At 48.9% G+C, this 19743-nt stretch overlaps 1 protein-coding gene across 2 annotated transcripts in view; it reads left to right on the plus strand.

The window, feature by feature from the left end:
• Window positions 1-1042: 1042 nt before the first annotated feature.
• Window positions 1043-19743, plus strand: part of LOC136586956 (mycocerosic acid synthase-like polyketide synthase) — a 121451-nt gene continuing 102750 nt past the window's right edge. For both annotated transcript variants that reach the window (XM_066585315.1, XM_066585316.1), the window contains exon 1: window positions 1043-1221. The gene's annotated coding sequence lies outside the window, so the exon portion shown is untranslated. The remainder of the gene's footprint in view (window positions 1222-19743) is intronic.

Raw genomic sequence — 19743 nt, forward strand, 5'->3', positions numbered from 1 at the left:
GCCCTAAGAAGGACCTTTGTGGTTCTTGAAGACGCTAACACTCTCCCTATAGCAGCAGCACTATCCCTGATCTCTCTTAGCGTCTGTCTGTGGCAAGCCGCTGGCTGGCCCACTTTAAATACTCGGCGGTCACTTGATCTTGTCAGCCACTCACTGCAGGGGGGGTGGGATAGGGCTGGAAAGTCACAGGAGGAAATTGTAATGCCTTCCCTGTGTTACTATTGGCCAGAAAATGGCGCAAATTTCTCAGGGAAGGAAATGGAATTGACTCGAACACTGCGTGGTGCTCGTCTCAAGTACCCTAATACTCGAACGAGCATCAAGCTCGGATGAGTACGCTCGCTCCTCTCTACTAAACATCGTCAGCCAATCAGCGTTCTTTGGGAGGTGCACATCGGACAACTGAACGCCTCCAAACAAGTTGGCACTTTGTTGTTTTCTTTCCACTCAATTCTATTAACACGAGTCGATAATTCAGCCAAAAATTATAATTTTGAAACCCCCACAGATCAGCTGGTTAAAGAGGACGCAGCACTTATGTGAGCGCTGCACCTTCAAGTGAATGGTATCAGCCGCTATACCAGGCACCACCACTATAAAATGTACGGCACTGTGCTGGTATGGACTGGACTGATGTGGCCATGGTGCTCACCCAGCTGTTACATCCCTGTTTGGAAAGGACTTGGCTTCCAAGCCTACACCATATCAACCTTGTGCACCTCAGATGTAAATGTCCGTCCTGGAGTGCTACGGGGTTATCAGATAATTTTGTTTAATTGGATGGCAGAAATTGTGTAGAATTGGTATAATGAGAAGTTGTATATAGTAACTCAGCGAGATTCAAGTTAACATAAAGGTGGACATATATTAAAATACTGAACAGGTCTGATTACTAAAGTAATTATGTTGGAATGTTTCAGAAAATAGGAGGCACTGAGACACACCTTGTGATGTTCTATACATTATCATTTACCCGAGGGTACTGCTTTATATTCAATATATATAGAAGAGGCTCTGCTGTCATCAAAAGTACTGGGAGTGGGGGAGATAGATGGAACCTTCGCTACTTCTCCTATCTTCCATAACGCATGAAGTTGGACAAGACAACTTGACACCCTTGAATTCTGACAAGCCAGATTTCTCCTAAACTCCATCCATTGCCAGCGCACGCTACCACAGCGTTATCGGACAGTAGGGGGCTAACGATACATTTCTAAAACGGTAAATATATCTTTGCATAATAAACCTTGCAACTTTCTAATATTGTTACATTTCCTCACTATTTTCAATATTTTCTGTGTGTCAGAGCCTTTTCTGAGTTTACACTTGCAACTGTAAGGGCTACAGATGAGCGAACGTACTCGTTTTGAGTAATTGCTCGATCGAGCATCGCTATTTTCGAGTACCTGGCTACTCGGGTGCAAAGATTTGGGGGGCGCCGGGGAGTGGGGGATGGCGTGGTGGAGAGGAGGGTAGCAGTGGGGAACAGGGGGGAGCTCTCTCTCTCTAACTCTCCCCCCCACTCCCCTCTGCAAGCCCCCCCCCCCCCGCTCACCCACGGCGCCCCCCGAATCTTTTCACCCGAGTAGAGAAGTACTCGAAAATCGCGGTGTTTGAGTGAAAAAGGGGCGTGGCAGAGTACGTTCGCTCATCTCTAGTAAGGGCTCATGCGTACAATGCTGCGAGTATATTCCAGCGTTGTACGCATCGCAGCCCATATGCTTTGCCAGCAGACAGCCAGCAGAGATTGTGTAGGGCTGCAGTTGGCACTGCGTATGTCCAAGAATATGATATCACTGACATGCGCAGTGTGTTTTTTTTTTTTTAAAACTCCCCGCTCTGAACAGAGTATTTAAACGCTTCTAATATGAAATGCCTACGTATGGACACGGTTTCATACTCAGCCCATACAAGGGCTGCATTTGATACGCAGGAGAAAAAGAGCGTGCTGCAATTTATTTCTCCTGCGTATTGATACACAGTGTCCACACGTAGGTGTGAATGGAAGAATGAAAGTCCATTGCCTTTCTTGCCTCCATTCACTGCGTGTTACTCACGGGAAATACACGTGTGTAATACACAGTGACAGTACACCCGTGTGAATGAACCGTTAGGGTGGCTCCACACACAGCAGTGTTTACAAAACATGCTTGCAGTTATTGATGCAGTTCTTTTTCTCTCCAGGCCTGACGTGGATCCTTGGCCATAAGGAGATGATCATTTTTGGGGGGGATTTTCATTTCCACTTTTCAAAAGCCATAACATTTCTCTTTTTTTGTTGACAAGGCTGTATGTGGGCTTCTTTTTTGCATGACGCTCTGTAGTTTTGATTGGGTACGTATAATGCGTTGTATGACTTTGATTAATTTTCTTTTGAGGGCAGTGAGAAAAAGCACCTCAATTCTGCCTTTGCTTTTTTTTTTTTTTTTACATAGTTATGCTAATTTCACACGGGCGAGTGCGATATCTGACCGTGAAACTCAGCCTGATATTGTGCTCGTCAATGCACTTTTTCCCCACGAGATGTTTTGTGTATTTGCATATATACTTTCCTATATGTTACAGGAGGAGAGAAGGGGAGGAGGGTCATGACGGAAAGCTTTATATATACTACAGGAGGAAAGAAAGTAAAGGAGCACATGATGGAAACCTTTATATATGCTACAGCATGAGAAAAGGGAGTGGAGGACATGATAACATTGAGTTCATTGTATGCCGCAAAGTAAATAACGATGCGGCGTGGGACTGGGGGCAGGAAAGGAAAAGGTTAAAGAGCGAACTTAGGTAAAGGGGGTGGAGCTAAGACAGGAAGGAGACAGCCAGAGAGCGGGAAAGAGCACAAACGGCTTGGACAGTAAAGAAGAAGGTCGTAGAAGAGCAGACGAGAGTGAGAGAGCAACCAAAGCAACTAAAGCAAGACCAAGAGCGCAGAAGACAGGAGATTCAAGTGGAAAGAAGCCGGCGGAAGGTGGAGAAGGACGGAAGAATCGGGTGGAAGACACAAACAGCGGCAGACAGAAGAGAGAAGATGGACAGCTTACCTTCGATGATTCAAGAAGCGGTGAAGCAAGACGGCACCGGATGGCTAGAGGAGCTGATGACAAGCTGCAGGATGACCGCGAACTCCACGGAGCCAGTCGGGCTGGAGGAACAGCTCCAGAGGCCCGGGGAGGACGCCGCCAGCGGGAACGAGGCGCCGCGAGGTAGGCCGCGCTGAAGAAACAGCCCCCCAGCAGGATTAAGCTCTAGCCCAGCAGCAAAACGGGGAGGAGGACGAGGTACCTAGACAGCGCAGTCCGGAGGGGTACCGGAAGGGCGACAGACGAAATGGCGCCGGGACCAAGGAGTACGGCGGGAGGTCCGACTGGGGAAGTGCAGCGGTCGGCACTAATAGGTGATCCGGAGCGGAGGGAACAGCGGTTCGGCAGCTTTAACAGGCTCCGGACCGCAGCTTCAGCGCGCGGCCGGGCGCAGGATTTCAATGCCGGAAAGAGGTGAGCGGATACCAAGCAGCGAGAGGAGCAGGGAAGCGCGCGGTAAGGCCGCACGTCCTCTCAAAATGGCGGCGCAGCGCGCGGGGGGCGCAAGGATCACAAAGGGCGAACTATAGAGGAAGCCCGCGCATCGGGGGGGGGGAGGAGGAAGGAGAGCTCGAAGGGGAAGCCAGGAAGCAGGGTCCCATACAAACCCCGGCCACAAAGCCCAGGGAGTACTAGTGGGTCTAGCAGCAGCGGGGGGAGGGGCGGCAGCTTACGGTACAATCCACTAGAGTCCCTCAGCTCAGGGATAGAGTGCCACGCAGAGAGTTAGAGACCTGCCAACAGGCAGTGCGGCACATTTGGGATTAGAGCCAGGAGACACCCAGAACCACGGCCCACTCCATTATGGCCATACCGCGGGCACATCGGCCACCACCCACCATATGTCAGCCGCCACCAACGCAGCCGGCGCGTACAGGCGCTACTACGTTAATTCACACTACATAACCCCCCCAGTAGAGCCCGTAGACTACCCCCCCACACATAATCAGCCGCACCGCAGGAGCTCTAAAAGACAGTGTCAGGGGGCCAGGCGCAGGCAGAGAGAGCGTGCTAGTTAGGAGAGGCAGGACCGAGAGTTCACGCTCAGCTAGAGCAGGCAAGGGTAGAGCGCAGCGGCAGGGCGCGCGAGTCAAGCGGGGAGGAGGGGAGCGGTAACCAAGCCGAGCCCTACCAGTTGGAGGAACAACCACGGCGGCCGGACCCACAGCCATCCCTTTATAGGAAGGTCCGGGAACGACGCAGGTGGCAGGACCTCCCGCAGGATCGGTCAGGGCAAGACCAGCCTGCCACATCGCAATCAGACAGCATGAGGAGGGCTCTGCATACGAGTGGTCGGCAGCCCACGCAGAAATTGAGCCGGAACCGCGGGAGCGGTACAGCAAGGATATCACCCTTGGCAACGCCGAAGGTCGGTCCATTTGGTGAGTCCACATTATACGATGTTTGAAAAAATGTTACAGATTGGTGTCTGTGCTAAGGTTGCTGTTGAGCAAGAGTGATATGGCTCAACAGCGGGTATTAAAGTTAAAAAAAAAAAAAAAAAAGGTATAGATCCCGCAACGGTTGCGGAGAATGGTGATTTGGTGTCTGTTCTAAGGTCGCTGTTGAGCAAGATTTATACAAAAAAGGGCTTTTAGTGTCCTGTGTGGCTCCAGGGGGTGCAGGCCCGCCTGTGGTAAATACTGGATTTGGCTCAACAGCGGGTACAGAAGGTGATCCAACCGTTGGTTGGCAATATGTGGATTCTCTGTTCTGTGGTGTGGCCCCTCTGGGGGCAGGTCTGCCTGATGATACGGTTGAGAAAATTAAGTACGGTGTTTACATTGATATATGGTCCTTGCTATCAGCGGACCACGTGATGGTGGAAAAAGAGCGGACGATGGAGCGTGGTGCTTATAAAAAACCTAAAATTAAAACTTTTGGAAACTGGTTACAAGCGTATTTGGTTCTGGTGCAGGTGACATGCCAGCATCAGCCGCTCAAAGCTCCAGGATACAGGCTGCCGCAGCCTGGTGGCGCTATGGTGTAGATTTTAGACGTATAGCTGATTCTAGCACAGCGACCCGCTAAGACTTCCTTTCTCGGGGGAGCCACGGGGGGGCGCATCTCAGCCACCCGCGGCCTCTCCTAGGCCAAACGGCTCTTGTTGGTGGGTACAACAAGGGCTACTGCAGATTTTATTTCCGTACGCTTACCAACAGTCACCACTTTATGCCCTAACTTAAGATCGGCAAGAGACGATATTGAGTTAGCTTAAAAAAAAAAAAAAAAAAAAAAAAAAAAAAATTATTAAATAAATAAATGGGCCGCATGGTCGGCCTGTTTCAAGGACTCATCATTGAAGACTTGCGCGTGTCCCCATTGGGTCTGGCACCCAAGAAGGAAACCGGGGAATTTTTTCGCGGGATCCATCATTTATCTTTCCCAAGCTCGGATCGGTAAATGATGGCATCTAAAAAGAAGCAGCGGTAGCCTATACTTCTTTCGACCGCGCAATACGGCTAGTGAAGGCAGCGGGCAGGTTTGCCCAGCTGGCAAAACAGACAAGAATCGGCATTTCGACTGCTTCCATTTCACCCAGATGGCTTCAACTTTAGGAAGCAGAATCGAGGTTCCAATTTTTCTTCGACATGTGATTAACGACGGGATGCTCAATTTCATGGTATTTTCGAGTTAGTCAGTTCTTTCCTTGAGTGGATGTTAAAGCATGAGACGGGCATCACATCGGTAATACATCAGTTGGATAATTTTTTGGTCGTCGGTTCAAAACGTCAGGTGAAGGTGGGTTTCTGATGGAAAATTGTCAGAGGCTAATGCGTTTAGCGGGGGCCCCATGGTCTGAAGAGAAGACATGGGGCCCGGCCACGTGTTTGCGCTGCCTAAGGATAGAGATCGATTCGGTGGAAAGGGTGTTGGCTTCGGCAAGTGGTTGGCGATGTGGCTCGATGTTAAAAAGCAACGTTACGACAAATCAGGTTTTTGTTGGGTTTATTAAATTTCGCTTACAAAGTGATCTCCATGGGGCGGCCGTTTACCAGGCAATTATCGCTGGCGACTGTGGGGGTCCGCGAACCACACCATGTCGTGCGGGTTACGACGGGAATAAAGCAGATTTGCATATAGGTAGGGTGTTCCTTCATTCTTTCAACGGGCAGGTGGTATGCCTGAGGGAAGAGGTGGAATGCACTGAAACCAGCTTGCGCGCCGACGCAGCCGTTTCGGGCGGTGTCGGAGTATTCTTTAACAACCATCGGTGCAGGGAGTCCTGGCCAAGGTCATGGAGAGAGAAGCGGTAAAATATCACGTTGCTGGAGTCCTTCTCTGTAGTGGTGGCGATTGAGTCATGGGAATCAGAGTTACTGGATCAAAAAAAAAAAAAAAAAAAAAAAAAAAAAGGTCGCAGGTGGTAGTAAGATGTTTGAAAGGTAATATGTATTTGCGTGCAAAACATGTTCCTAGTTGTGACAAAGGAGCAGCTGACGCACTCTCTCGTTCGCGGATGGAACTGGTTCAGGGAGCGGCACCTATAGGCGAATGCCGAGGGGGTACGCTGCCCGCTTTCCTTATGGAGTCTGGCAGAGGAGAGTTGCGGAAGCTGGTGGAGGCACTGGTGGCGGTTACAACGTAAAAAATTCTAATTCAGTTTGGTCTACATGGTTGAAATTTGTCGACATTGGATATGTTGACGGAGTTGCGTGGTAGATGGTTATCGGTTGGAGCGGCAAGAAAACACTTGGCTTGCAAAAATTACACTGAATGCTAGACGTGACTAAAGAATTTGCGTTACAACAATATAGTTCGTAGTTTGGAAGAAAAAAGTTTTCTTACGGATACGCGCCGACCTATTATGGTTTCATGGTTAATTAAGTTATTGACGGGTATGTTCGGATGAATACGATACGTTTGTGTTCAGGTGCTGGCGTTTGCCGCAGTTTTGCGATCGGTGAGATAGTCCCGGCTAGCTAAGTAAAGCTGGGGTGTTACGGGTATATGATGTTATTACTACGGGAGCATCGATCCGGATAGATTCCAGGAAGTCGCAAACAGAGGGTATGGTAGAGGTGAGTGGATCGCTATTAATCGAGGGGGGATGCAAGGGTGTCCAGTGGAGGTGATGGACCAGTATATATAATAAAAAATAATAAAAAAAAAAAAAAAAAACCCATAGTGAACAGTTATTAGTACGCGAGGCCAGGCCCCCTCCCTCACCCGTTTTCCAATTTTCGGCGGTTTTTTGGCAGTCGGCGTAAAAGAAGTGTGGTGTGGATCCGGGGGAATTTGGAACCCAATCATGTAGAACGGGGGCTGCGACGACAGCGGATGCTCTCGGCATGACGGAAAGGGGGGTTTGAAGCGGTTGATGATAATCGCAGGGGTATAAATCGTACGTAAGACCGGAACGTACTGTGGAAGGATCCATGGTCACGGATTAGCTGGTAGTTGCCGTCATACCTCGGTTTTCATTACAGGTGGGTTTTTTCGGGGTGCGTTAGTTGGGATGGGTTGTTGGTAATTACGGGGGTATTTGCTAGGTCTATTTCTTTCAGCCTCGGAACCGGGCACGTTGGATTGTCGGACATTCTATTATTTATTGGGTCGAGAGAAGAGCGGCTACTCGACCTAGGGAGAGGAATCTAGGTCTGAGTGGCGCTCTCATAAACTGGATCGGGGTACGTGGGCTGCAAAGGCCCAGGATGTTGCAATTTGTCCTGGAGATAAGCAGGTGGACCCCCTGGAGAGTCATACTGGTCGTTCACGCCGGGGGGAACGACTTAGGAAAACAAAGATGATAAATCTAAGGATGTCCAGGTTCGTGCAATAGTTGGGCGGAGTGGCAGTCCGCCACTTGGAGCTGGAGGACAAGGAGAGAGGAGCATTAAGGGATGATGGTGTGCACCTCAACGAGGTGGGACTGGATACCTTTTTGTCAGGACTATAAGACGGAATGGAGATGGCGTTGGCTCGGGTTGGCGTTGGTGGGGGCGGGATGCGCCATAGGTATACGGCGCATACCGCGTGGCCGGAAGCTTCCCATGCGGGCTACGGCGTAGAGGAAGGTTTTCAAGCCCAAGGGAGATACAGGGGCTTACAAACGTCCTGTGGCCGTTACGGTTTTAAGAATTGCAGCAGTTTACGGCATGGGAAGGTGTTAGACAGAAGATAGTTAAATTAAGTGAAATTAAGTTAAATGGAAGATTAAAATATGTTTTAAATATGCTAATAAAGCTGTGGCCAACCCACGTTTCAAGCAAGAAGGTGTAAGTATATGTTTGTTATAGGTAAGTGAGCATACAGTTAAGATTAGGGTGCCCCCAGTCTTGTATGCCGCAAAGTAAATAACGATGCGGCGTGGGACTGGGGGCAGGAAAGGAAAAGGTTAAAGAGCGAACTTAGGTAAAGGGGGTGGAGCTAAGACAGGAAGGAGACAGCCAGAGAGCGGGAAAGAGCACAAACGGCTTGGACAGTAAAGAAGAAGGTCGTAGAAGAGCAGACGCCCACCCACCCGCCCTGGGAGATTGAGGGCAGTAAGGACTTGATGTGGGAGTAAAGGACTGTTCAAGGAAGTTGTCACAGCTGGTGAAGGTAGGCCGGAAGCTTCCCATGCGGGCTACGGCGTAGAGGAAGGTTTTCAAGCCCAAGGGAGATACAGGGGCTTACAAACGTCCTGTGGCCGTTACGGTTTTAAGAATTGCAGCAGTTTACGGCATGGGAAGGTGTTAGACAGAAGATAGTTAAATTAAGTGAAATTAAGTTAAATGGAAGATTAAAATATGTTTTAAATATGCTAATAAAGCTGTGGCCAACCCACGTTTCAAGCAAGAAGGTGTAAGTATATGTTTGTTATAGGTAAGTGAGCATACAGTTAAGATTAGGGTGCCCCCAGTCTTCACATGATGCATATTTTCATTAAGCATGACCTATTTTGTTGCGTACGACGCACCCCGATAGGCCATTGAAGTGAATGGGCCGCGCAAATACGAGGTGTATGCACAGGCAACCTATGTATTCACTGCATATTTGTACCCCATTTTAATGGGCCCATCTGCGTTCTTTTTTACGTACACAAATATACAGGCATAAACTATTTTTAATTGCAATTTGTGCAACCGAAATATAATTACACACGTGTGAACGAGCCCTAATAGTGACCCTGATAGTGGTCCCAGTAAAAATAACGACCCCCCCCACAGTGGCCCAATTAATATTAACCCCTATAGCAATGTTATAATTATAAGCCCGCCCCCCTCAGTAATAATAATAAGCCCCCTCAGTAATAAGTCCCCCCTCAGTAATAATAATAAGCAGCCCCCCCCAGTAATAAGCAGCGTCCCCCCAGTAATAAGCAGTCCCCCTCCCCCCCAGCAATAGGCAGCTTCCCCACCAGTAATAGGCAGCCCCCCAGTAATAGGCAGCCCCCACCCCTCAGTAATAAGCATCTCCCACAACAGTAATAACCAGCCCACTCCACAGTGATAAGCAGCCTCCCCTAGTAATAGGCAGCCGCCCCCAGTAATAGGCATCCCCCTCAGTAATAACCAGCCGCCAGCCCCCCCAATAATAGGCAGCCCCCACCCCTCAGTAATAGGCAGCCCCCACCCCTCAGTAATAGGCAGCCCCCACCCCTCAGTAATAGGCAGCCCCCACCCCTCAGTAATAGGCAGCCCCCACCCCTCAGTAATAGGCAGCCCCCACCCCTCAGAAATAGGCAGCCCCCACCCCTCAGTAATAGGCAGCCCCCACCCCTCAGTAATAGGCAGCCCCCACCCCTCAGTAATAAACAGCCCCCCCTAGTAATAAGCAGCACCCCTCAGTAATAAGCAGCTCCCCAACCCATATACTTACCTCCTCCCTGCTGTCAGCGTCGCTCCCTCTCTGCTTGCCCTGAGCCCGGCGCACACTGTAGTCAGTGTGTAGCCCGACATGCTTCCTCTCCGATTCCTCTCCTGCGGAACTTATGAGCAGGGGACTCGGGGAAGAGGATCCTGGCTGCACACTGACATCAGTGTGCGCCAGGATCAGTGGCAACAGCGCGATTACCAGCGGGGAACCGCGGCACCCCAGCTGGTAATCGCTTCAGTGGTGATACATAGTAACATAGTATGTAAGGCTGAATGAAGACAATGTCCATCTAGTCCAGCCTGTCTATCCTCCTGTGTTGATCCAGAGGAAGGCAAAAAACCCCAAGGGCAGAAGCCAATTAGCCCTTTTGGGGAAAAAATTCCTTCCCGACTCCCTAATGGCAATCAGACTGTTCCCTGGATCAACCCCTAATAGTTCCTACCTGCCTATATACCCGGACTGACAATTAACCTAAGATTCATATCCTTATAATGTCCTTCTTCTCCAGAAAGACATCAAGTCCCCTTTTAAACTCCTCTATGGATCCTGCCATCACCACTTCCTCAGGCAGAGAGTTCCACATTCTAACTGCTCTTACAGTAAAGAATCCCCTTCTATGTTGGTGATGAAACCTCCTTTCCTCTAATCGTAGCGGATGCCCTCTTGTTACCGTCGTGGTCCTGGGTGTAAACAGATCCTGGGAGAGATCCTTGTATCGTCCCCTCATGTATTTATACATGGTTATTTGGTCGCCCCTTAGCCATCTTTTTTCTAGAGTAAATAATCTCAATTTTGATGCCTCTCTGGGTATTCCAGTCCCGTCATTCCATGTATTAGTTTAGTTGCTCTTCTTTGAATCCCCTCAAGCACTGTGACATCTTTCCTGAGCACCGGTGACCAGAACTGTACGCAGTATTCCATGTGGGGTCTGACAAGTGCCTTATATAGTGGGAGGTTAATGTTCTCATCCTTCGCCCCTATACCTCTTTTAATGCACCCCAAGACTTTATTTGCCTTTGTAGCAGCTGACTGGCATTGGTTACTCCAGTTTAGTCAGCACGCCGCGGGCCACATAACATGAGGAAGCGGGCAGGATTCAGCCCGCGGGCCATGTGTTTGATACATGTGTAGAACAAAAGTTCACGGCGGTGCGGTGGACCGGCGGTGAACACCTAAAAGCCAGGTCCGCGGACTGGTGGTTGGGGACCCCTGGCCTAAAGAAATCACAGCGCTCAAACATGGCAGAGTTTCACCCCCACCAAGGACGTCAGCCCACATTTCTACCCTTGTCAGTCAGTGTATTTGTGCCAGACCGGTAAAACACCACTATGGGAAGTCTTTGTGCACCCACAGCATAGGCAGACCCCAGTAAGATTTCTGTAGCAAAAGTATAGGCAGACCCCAGTAAGATTTCTGTAGCAAGAGTATAGGCGGACCCCAGTAACATTTCTGTAGCAAGAGTGTAGGCGAACCCGTCAAACCATTCAGTAGAAACTGCATAGGCTGATCCCAGTAAGATTTCTGTAGCAAGAGTATAGGCGGACCCCTGTAAGATTTCTGTAGCAAGAGTATAGGCGGACCCCTGTAACATTTCTGTAGCAAGAGTATAGGCGGAGCCCTGTAACATTTCTGTAGCAAGAGTATAGGCGGAGCCCTGTAACATTTCTGTAGCAAGAGTATAGGCGGAGCCCTGTAACATTTCTGTAGCAAGAGTATAGGCGGACCCCTGTAACATTTCTGTAGCAAGAGTATAGGCGGACCCCTGTAACATTTCTGTAGCAAGAGTATAGGCGGACCCCTGTAACATTTCTGTAGCAAGAGTATAGGCGGACCCCTGTAACATTTCTGTAGCAAGAGTATAGGCGGACCCCTGTAACATTTCTGTAGCAAGAGTATAGGCGGACCCCTGTAACATTTCTGTAGCAAGAGTATAGGCGGACCCCTGTAACATTTCTGTAGCAAGAGTATAGGCGGACCCCTGTAACATTTCTGTAGCAAGAGTATAGGCGGACCCCTGTAACATTTCTGTAGCAAGAGTATAGGCGGACCCCTGTAACATTTCTGTAGCAAGAGTATAGGCGGACCCCTGTAACATTTCTGTAGCAAGAGTATAGGCGGACCCCTGTAACATTTCTGTAGCAAGAGTGTAGGCGAACCCGTCAAACCATTCAGTAGAAACTGCATAGGCTGATCCCAGTAAGATTTCTGTAGCAAGAGTATAGGCGGACCCCTGTAACATTTCTGTAGCAAGAGTATAGGCGGACCCCTGTAACATTTCTGTAGCAAGAGTATAGGCGGACCCCTGTAACATTTCTGTAGCAAGAGTATAGGCGGACCCCTGTAACATTTCTGTAGCAAGAGTATAGGCGGACCCCTGTAACATTTCTGTAGCAAGAGTATAGGCGGACCCCTGTAACATTTCTGTAGCAAGAGTATAGGCGGACCCCTGTAACATTTCTGTAGCAAGAGTGTAGGCGAACCCGTCAAACCATTCAGTAGAAACTGCATAGGCTGATCCCAGTAAGATTTCTGTAGCAAGAGTATAGGCGGACCCCTGTAACATTTCTGTAGCAAGAGTATAGGCGGACCCCGGTAACATTTCTGTAGCAAGAGTATAGGCGGACCCCTGTAACATTTCTGTAGCAAGAGTATAGGCGGACCCCTGTAACATTTCTGTAGCAAGAGTATAGGCGGACCCCTGTAACATTTCTGTAGCAAGAGTATAGGCGGACCCCTGTAACATTTCTGTAGCAAGAGTATAGGCGGACCCCTGTAACATTTCTGTAGCAAGAGTATAGGCGGACCCCTGTAACATTTCTGTAGCAAGAGTATAGGCGGACCCCTGTAACATTTCTGTAGCAAGAGTATAGGCGGACCCCTGTAACATTTCTGTAGCAAGAGTATAGGCGGACCCCTGTAACATTTCTGTAGCAAGAGTATAGGCGGACCCCTGTAACATTTCTGTAGCAAGAGTATAGGCGGACCCCTGTAACATTTCTGTAGCAAGAGTATAGGCGGACCCCTGTAACATTTCTGTAGCAAGAGTATAGGCGGACCCCTGTAACATTTCTGTAGCAAGAGTATAGGCGGACCCCTGTAACATTTCTGTAGCAAGAGTATAGGCGGACCCCTGTAACATTTCTGTAGCAAGAGTATAGGCGGACCCCTGTAACATTTCTGTAGCAAGAGTATAGGCGGACCCCTGTAACATTTCTGTAGCAAGAGTATAGGCGGACCCCTGTAACATTTCTGTAGCAAGAGTGTAGGCGAACCCGTCAAACCATTCAGTAGAAACTGCATAGGCTGATCCCAGTAAGATTTCTGTAGCAAGAGTATAGGCGGACCCCTGTAACATTTCTGTAGCAAGAGTATAGGCGGACCCCTGTAACATTTCTGTAGCAAGAGTATAGGCGGACCCCTGTAACATTTCTGTAGCAAGAGTATAGGCGGACCCCTGTAACATTTCTGTAGCAAGAGTATAGGCGGACCCCTGTAACATTTCTGTAGCAAGAGTATAGGCGGACCCCTGTAACATTTCTGTAGCAAGAGTATAGGCGGACCCCTGTAACATTTCTGTAGCAAGAGTATAGGCGGACCCCTGTAACATTTCTGTAGCAAGAGTATAGGCGGACCCCTGTAACATTTCTGTAGCAAGAGTATAGGCGGACCCCTGTAACATTTCTGTAGCAAGAGTATAGGCGGACCCCTGTAACATTTCTGTAGCAAGAGTATAGGCGGACCCCTGTAACATTTCTGTAGCAAGAGTATAGGCGGACCCCTGTAACATTTCTGTAGCAAGAGTATAGGCGGACCCCTGTAACATTTCTGTAGCAAGAGTATAGGCGGACCCCTGTAACATTTCTGTAGCAAGAGTGTAGGCGGACCCGTCAAACCATTCAGTAGAAACTGCATAGGCTGATCCCAGTAAGATTTCTGTAGCAAGAGTATAGGCGGACCCCTGTAACATTTCTGTAGCAAGAGTATAGGCGGACCCCTGTAACATTTCCGTAGCAAGAGTATAGGCGGACCCCTGTAACATTTCCGTAGCAAGAGTATAGGCGGACCCCTGTAACATTTCTGTAGCAAGAGTATAGGCGGACCCCTGTAACATTTCTGTAGCAAGAGTATAGGCGGACCCCTGTAACATTTCTGTAGCAAGAGTATAGGCGGACCCCTGTAACATTTCTGTAGCAAGAGTGTAGGCGAACCCGTCAAACCATTCAGTAGAAACTGCATAGGCTGATCCCAGTAAGATTTCTGTAGCAAGAGTATAGGCGGACCCCTGTAACATTTCTGTAGCAAGAGTATAGGCGGACCCCGGTAACATTTCTGTAGCAAGAGTATAGGCGGACCCCTGTAACATTTCTGTAGCAAGAGTATAGGCGGACCCCTGTAACATTTCTGTAGCAAGAGTATAGGCGGACCCCTGTAACATTTCTGTAGCAAGAGTATAGGCGGACCCCTGTAACATTTCTGTAGCAAGAGTATAGGCGGACCCCTGTAACATTTCTGTAGCAAGAGTATAGGCGGACCCCTGTAACATTTCTGTAGCAAGAGTATAGGCGGACCCCTGTAACATTTCTGTAGCAAGAGTATAGGCGGACCCCTGTAACATTTCTGTAGCAAGAGTATAGGCGGACCCCTGTAACATTTCTGTAGCAAGAGTATAGGCGGACCCCTGTAACATTTCTGTAGCAAGAGTATAGGCGGACCCCTGTAACATTTCTGTAGCAAGAGTATAGGCGGACCCCTGTAACATTTCTGTAGCAAGAGTATAGGCGGACCCCTGTAACATTTCTGTAGCAAGAGTATAGGCGGACCCCTGTAACATTTCTGTAGCAAGAGTATAGGCGGACCCCTGTAACATTTCTGTAGCAAGAGTATAGGCGGACCCCTGTAACATTTCTGTAGCAAGAGTATAGGCGGACCCCTGTAACATTTCTGTAGCAAGAGTATAGGCGGACCCCTGTAACATTTCTGTAGCAAGAGTATAGGCGGACCCCTGTAACATTTCTGTAGCAAGAGTGTAGGCGAACCCGTCAAACCATTCAGTAGAAACTGCATAGGCTGATCCCAGTAAGATTTCTGTAGCAAGAGTATAGGCGGACCCCTGTAACATTTCTGTAGCAAGAGTATAGGCGGACCCCTGTAACATTTCTGTAGCAAGAGTATAGGCGGACCCCTGTAACATTTCTGTAGCAAGAGTATAGGCGGACCCCTGTAACATTTCTGTAGCAAGAGTATAGGCGGACCCCTGTAACATTTCTGTAGCAAGAGTATAGGCGGACCCCTGTAACATTTCTGTAGCAAGAGTATAGGCGGACCCCTGTAACATTTCTGTAGCAAGAGTATAGGCGGACCCCTGTAACATTTCTGTAGCAAGAGTATAGGCGGACCCCTGTAACATTTCTGTAGCAAGAGTATAGGCGGACCCCTGTAACATTTCTGTAGCAAGAGTATAGGCGGACCCCTGTAACATTTCTGTAGCAAGAGTATAGGCGGACCCCTGTAACATTTCTGTAGCAAGAGTATAGGCGGACCCCTGTAACATTTCTGTAGCAAGAGTATAGGCGGACCCCTGTAACATTTCTGTAGCAAGAGTATAGGCGGACCCCTGTAACATTTCTGTAGCAAGAGTGTAGGCGGACCCGTCAAACCATTCAGTAGAAACTGCATAGGCTGATCCCAGTAAGATTTCTGTAGCAAGAGTATAGGCGGACCCCTGTAACATTTCTGTAGCAAGAGTATAGGCGGACCCCTGTAACATTTCCGTAGCAAGAGTATAGGCGGACCCCTGTAACATTTCCGTAGCAAGAGTATAGGCGGACCCCTGTAACATTTCCGTAGCAAGAGTATAGGCGGACCCCTGTAACATTTCCGTAGCAAGAGTATAGGCGGACCCCTGTAACATTTCCGTAGCAAGAGTATAGGCGGACCCCTGTAACATTTCCGTAGCAAGAGTATAGGCGGACCCCTGTAACATTTCCGTAGCAAGAGTATAGGCGGACCCCTGTAACATTTCCGTAGCAAGAGTATAGGCGGACCCCTGTAACATTTCCGTAGCAAGAGTATAGGCGGACCCCTGTAACATTTCCGTAGCAAGAGTATAGGCGGACCCCTGTAACATTTCCGTAGCAAGAGTATAGGCGGACCCCTGTAACATTTCCGTAGCAAGAGTATAGGGGGACCCCTGTAACATTTCCGTAGCAAGAGTATAGGCGGACCCCTGTAACATTTCCGTAGCAAGAGTATAGGCGGACCCCTGTAACATTTCCGTAGCAAGAGTATAGGCGGACCCCTGTAACATTTCCGTAACAAGAGTATAGGCGGACCCCTGTAACATTTCCGTAGCAAGAGTATAGGCGGACCCCTGTAACATTTCTGTAGCAAGAGTATAGGCGGACCCCTGTAACATTTCTGTAGCAAGAGTATAGGCGGACCCCTGTAACATTTCTGTAGCAAGAGTATAGGCGGACCCCTGTAACATTTCTGTAGCAAGAGTATAGGCGGACCCCTGTAACATTTCTGTAGCAAGAGTATAGGCGGACCCCTGTAACATTTCTGTAGCAAGAGTATAGGCGGACCCCTGTAACATTTCTGTAGCAAGAGTATAGGCGGACCCCTGTAACATTTCTGTAGCAAGAGTATAGGCGGACCCCTGTAACATTTCTGTAGCAAGAGTATAGGCGGACCCCTGTAACATTTCTGTAGCAAGAGTGTAGGCGAACCCGTCAAACCATTCAGTAGAAACTGCATAGGCTGATCCCAGTAAGATTTCTGTAGCAAGAGTATAGGCGGACCCCTGTAACATTTCTGTAGCAAGAGTATAGGCGGACCCCTGTAACATTTCTGTAGCAAGAGTATAGGCGGACCCCTGTAACATTTCTGTAGCAAGAGTATAGGCGGACCCCTGTAACATTTCTGTAGCAAGAGTATAGGCGGACCCCTGTAACATTTCTGTAGCAAGAGTATAGGCGGACCCCTGTAACATTTCTGTAGCAAGAGTATAGGCGGACCCCTGTAACATTTCTGTAGCAAGAGTATAGGCGGACCCCTGTAACATTTCTGTAGCAAGAGTATAGGCGGACCCCTGTAACATTTCTGTAGCAAGAGTATAGGCGGACCCCTGTAACATTTCTGTAGCAAGAGTATAGGCAGACCCCTGTAACATTTCTGTAGCAAGAGTGTAGGCGAACCCGTCAAACCATTCAGTAGAAACTGCATAGGCTGATCCCAGTAAGATTTCTGTAGCAAGAGTATAGGCGGACCCCTGTAACATTTCTGTAGCAAGAGTATAGGCGGACCCCTGTAACATTTCTGTAGCAAGAGTATAGGCGGACCCCTGTAACATTTCTGTAGCAAGAGTATAGGCGGACCCCTGTAACATTTCTGTAGCAAGAGTATAGGCGGACCCCTGTAACATTTCTGTAGCAAGAGTATAGGCGGACCCCTGTAACATTTCTGTAGCAAGAGTATAGGCGGACCCCTGTAACATTTCTGTAGCAAGAGTATAGGCGGACCCCTGTAACATTTCTGTAGCAAGAGTATAGGCGGACCCCTGTAACATTTCTGTAGCAAGAGTATAGGCGGACCCCTGTAACATTTCTGTAGCAAGAGTATAGGCGGACCCCTGTAACATTTCTGTAGCAAGAGTATAGGCGGACCCCTGTAACATTTCTGTAGCAAGAGTATAGGCGGACCCCTGTAACATTTCTGTAGCAAGAGTGTAGGCGAACCCGTCAAACCATTCAGTAGAAACTGCATAGGCTGATCCCAGTAAGATTTCTGTAGCAAGAGTATAGGCGGACCCCTGTAACATTTCTGTAGCAAGAGTATAGGCGGACCCCTGTAACATTTCTGTAGCAAGAGTATAGGCGGACCCCTGTAACATTTCTGTAGCAAGAGTATAGGCGGACCCCTGTAACATTTCTGTAGCAAGAGTATAGGCGGACCCCTGTAACATTTCTGTAGCAAGAGTATAGGCGGACCCCTGTAACATTTCTGTAGCAAGAGTATAGGCGGACCCCTGTAACATTTCTGTAGCAAGAGTATAGGCGGACCCCTGTAACATTTCTGTAGCAAGAGTATAGGCGGACCCCTGTAACATTTCTGTAGCAAGAGTATAGGCGGACCCCTGTAACATTTCTGTAGCAAGAGTATAGGCGGACCCCTGTAACATTTCTGTAGCAAGAGTATAGGCGGACCCCTGTAACATTTCTGTAGCAAGAGTATAGGCGGACCCCTGTAACATTTCTGTAGCAAGAGTGTAGGCGGACCCGTCAAACCATTCAGTAGAAACTGCATAGGCTGATCCCAGTAAGATTTCTGTAGCAAGAGTATAGGCGGACCCCTGTAACATTTCTGTAGCAAGAGTATAGGCGGACCCCTGTAACATTTCTGTAGCAAGAGTATAGGCGGACCCCTGTAACATTTCCGTAGCAAGAGTATAGGCGGACCCCTGTAACATTTCCGTAGCAAGAGTATAGGCGGACCCCTGTAACATTTCCGTAGCAAGAGTATAGGCGGACCCCTGTAACATTTCCGTAGCAAGAGTATAGGCGGACCCCTGTAACATTTCCGTAGCAAGAGTATAGGCGGACCCCTGTAACATTTCCGTAGCAAGAGTATAGGCGGACCCCTGTAACATTTCTGTAGCAAGGGTACAGGCGGACCCCTGTAACATTTCTGTAGCAAGGGTACAGGCGGACCCCTGTAACATTTCTGTAGCAAGGGTACAGGCGGACCCCTGTAACATTTCTGTAGCAAGGGTACAGGCGGACCCCTGTAACATTTCTGTAGCAAGGGTACAGGCGGACCCCTGTAACATTTCTGTAGCAAGGGTACAGGCGGACCCCTGTAACATTTCTGTAGCAAGGGTACAGGCGGACCCCTGTAACATTTCTGTAGCAAGGGTACAGGCGGACCCCTGTAACATTTCTGTAGCAAGGGTACAGGCGGACCCCTGTAACATTTCTGTAGCAAGGGTACAGGCGGACCCCTGTAACATTTCTGTAGCAAGGGTATAGGCGGACCCCTGTAACATTTCTGTAGCAAGGGTATAGGCGGACCCCTGTAACATTTCTGTAGCAAGGGTATAGGCGGACCCCTGTAACATTTCTGTAGCAAGGGTATAGGCGGACCCCTGTAACATTTCTGTAGCAAGGGTATAGGCGGACCCCTGTAACATTTCTGTAGCAAGGGTATAGGCGGACCCCTGTAACATTTCTGTAGCAAGGGTATAGGCGGACCCCTGTAACATTTCTGTAGCAAGGGTATAGGCGGACCCCTGTAACATTTCTGTAGCAAGGGTATAGGCGGAACCCCTGTAACATTTCTGTAGCAAGGGTATAGGCGGACCCCTGTAACATTTCTGTAGCAAGGGTATAGGCGGACCCCTGTAACATTTCTGTAGCAAGGGTATAGGCGGACCCCTGTAACATTTCTGTAGCAAGGGTATAGGCGGACCCCTGTAACATTTCTGTAGCAAGGGTATAGGCGGACCCCTGTAACATTTCTGTAGCAAGGGTATAGGCGGACCCCTGTAACATTTCTGTAGCAAGGGTATAGGCGGACCCCTGTAACATTTCTGTAGCAAGGGTATAGGCGGACCCCTGTAACATTTCTGTAGCAAGGGTATAGGCGGACCCCTGTAACATTTCTGTAGCAAGGGTATAGGCGGACCCCTGTAACATTTCTGTAGCAAGGGTATAGGCGGACCCCTGTAACATTTCTGTAGCAAGGGTATAGGCGGACCCCTGTAACATTTCTGTAGCAAGGGTATAGGCGGACCCCTGTAACATTTCTGTAGCAAGGGTATAGGCGGACCCCTGTAACATTTCTGTAGCAAGGGTATAGGCGGACC

The sequence above is a fragment of the Eleutherodactylus coqui genome, chromosome 12 (assembly GCF_035609145.1).
Source record: "Eleutherodactylus coqui strain aEleCoq1 chromosome 12, aEleCoq1.hap1, whole genome shotgun sequence".
Lineage (NCBI taxonomy): Eukaryota > Metazoa > Chordata > Amphibia > Anura > Eleutherodactylidae > Eleutherodactylus > Eleutherodactylus coqui.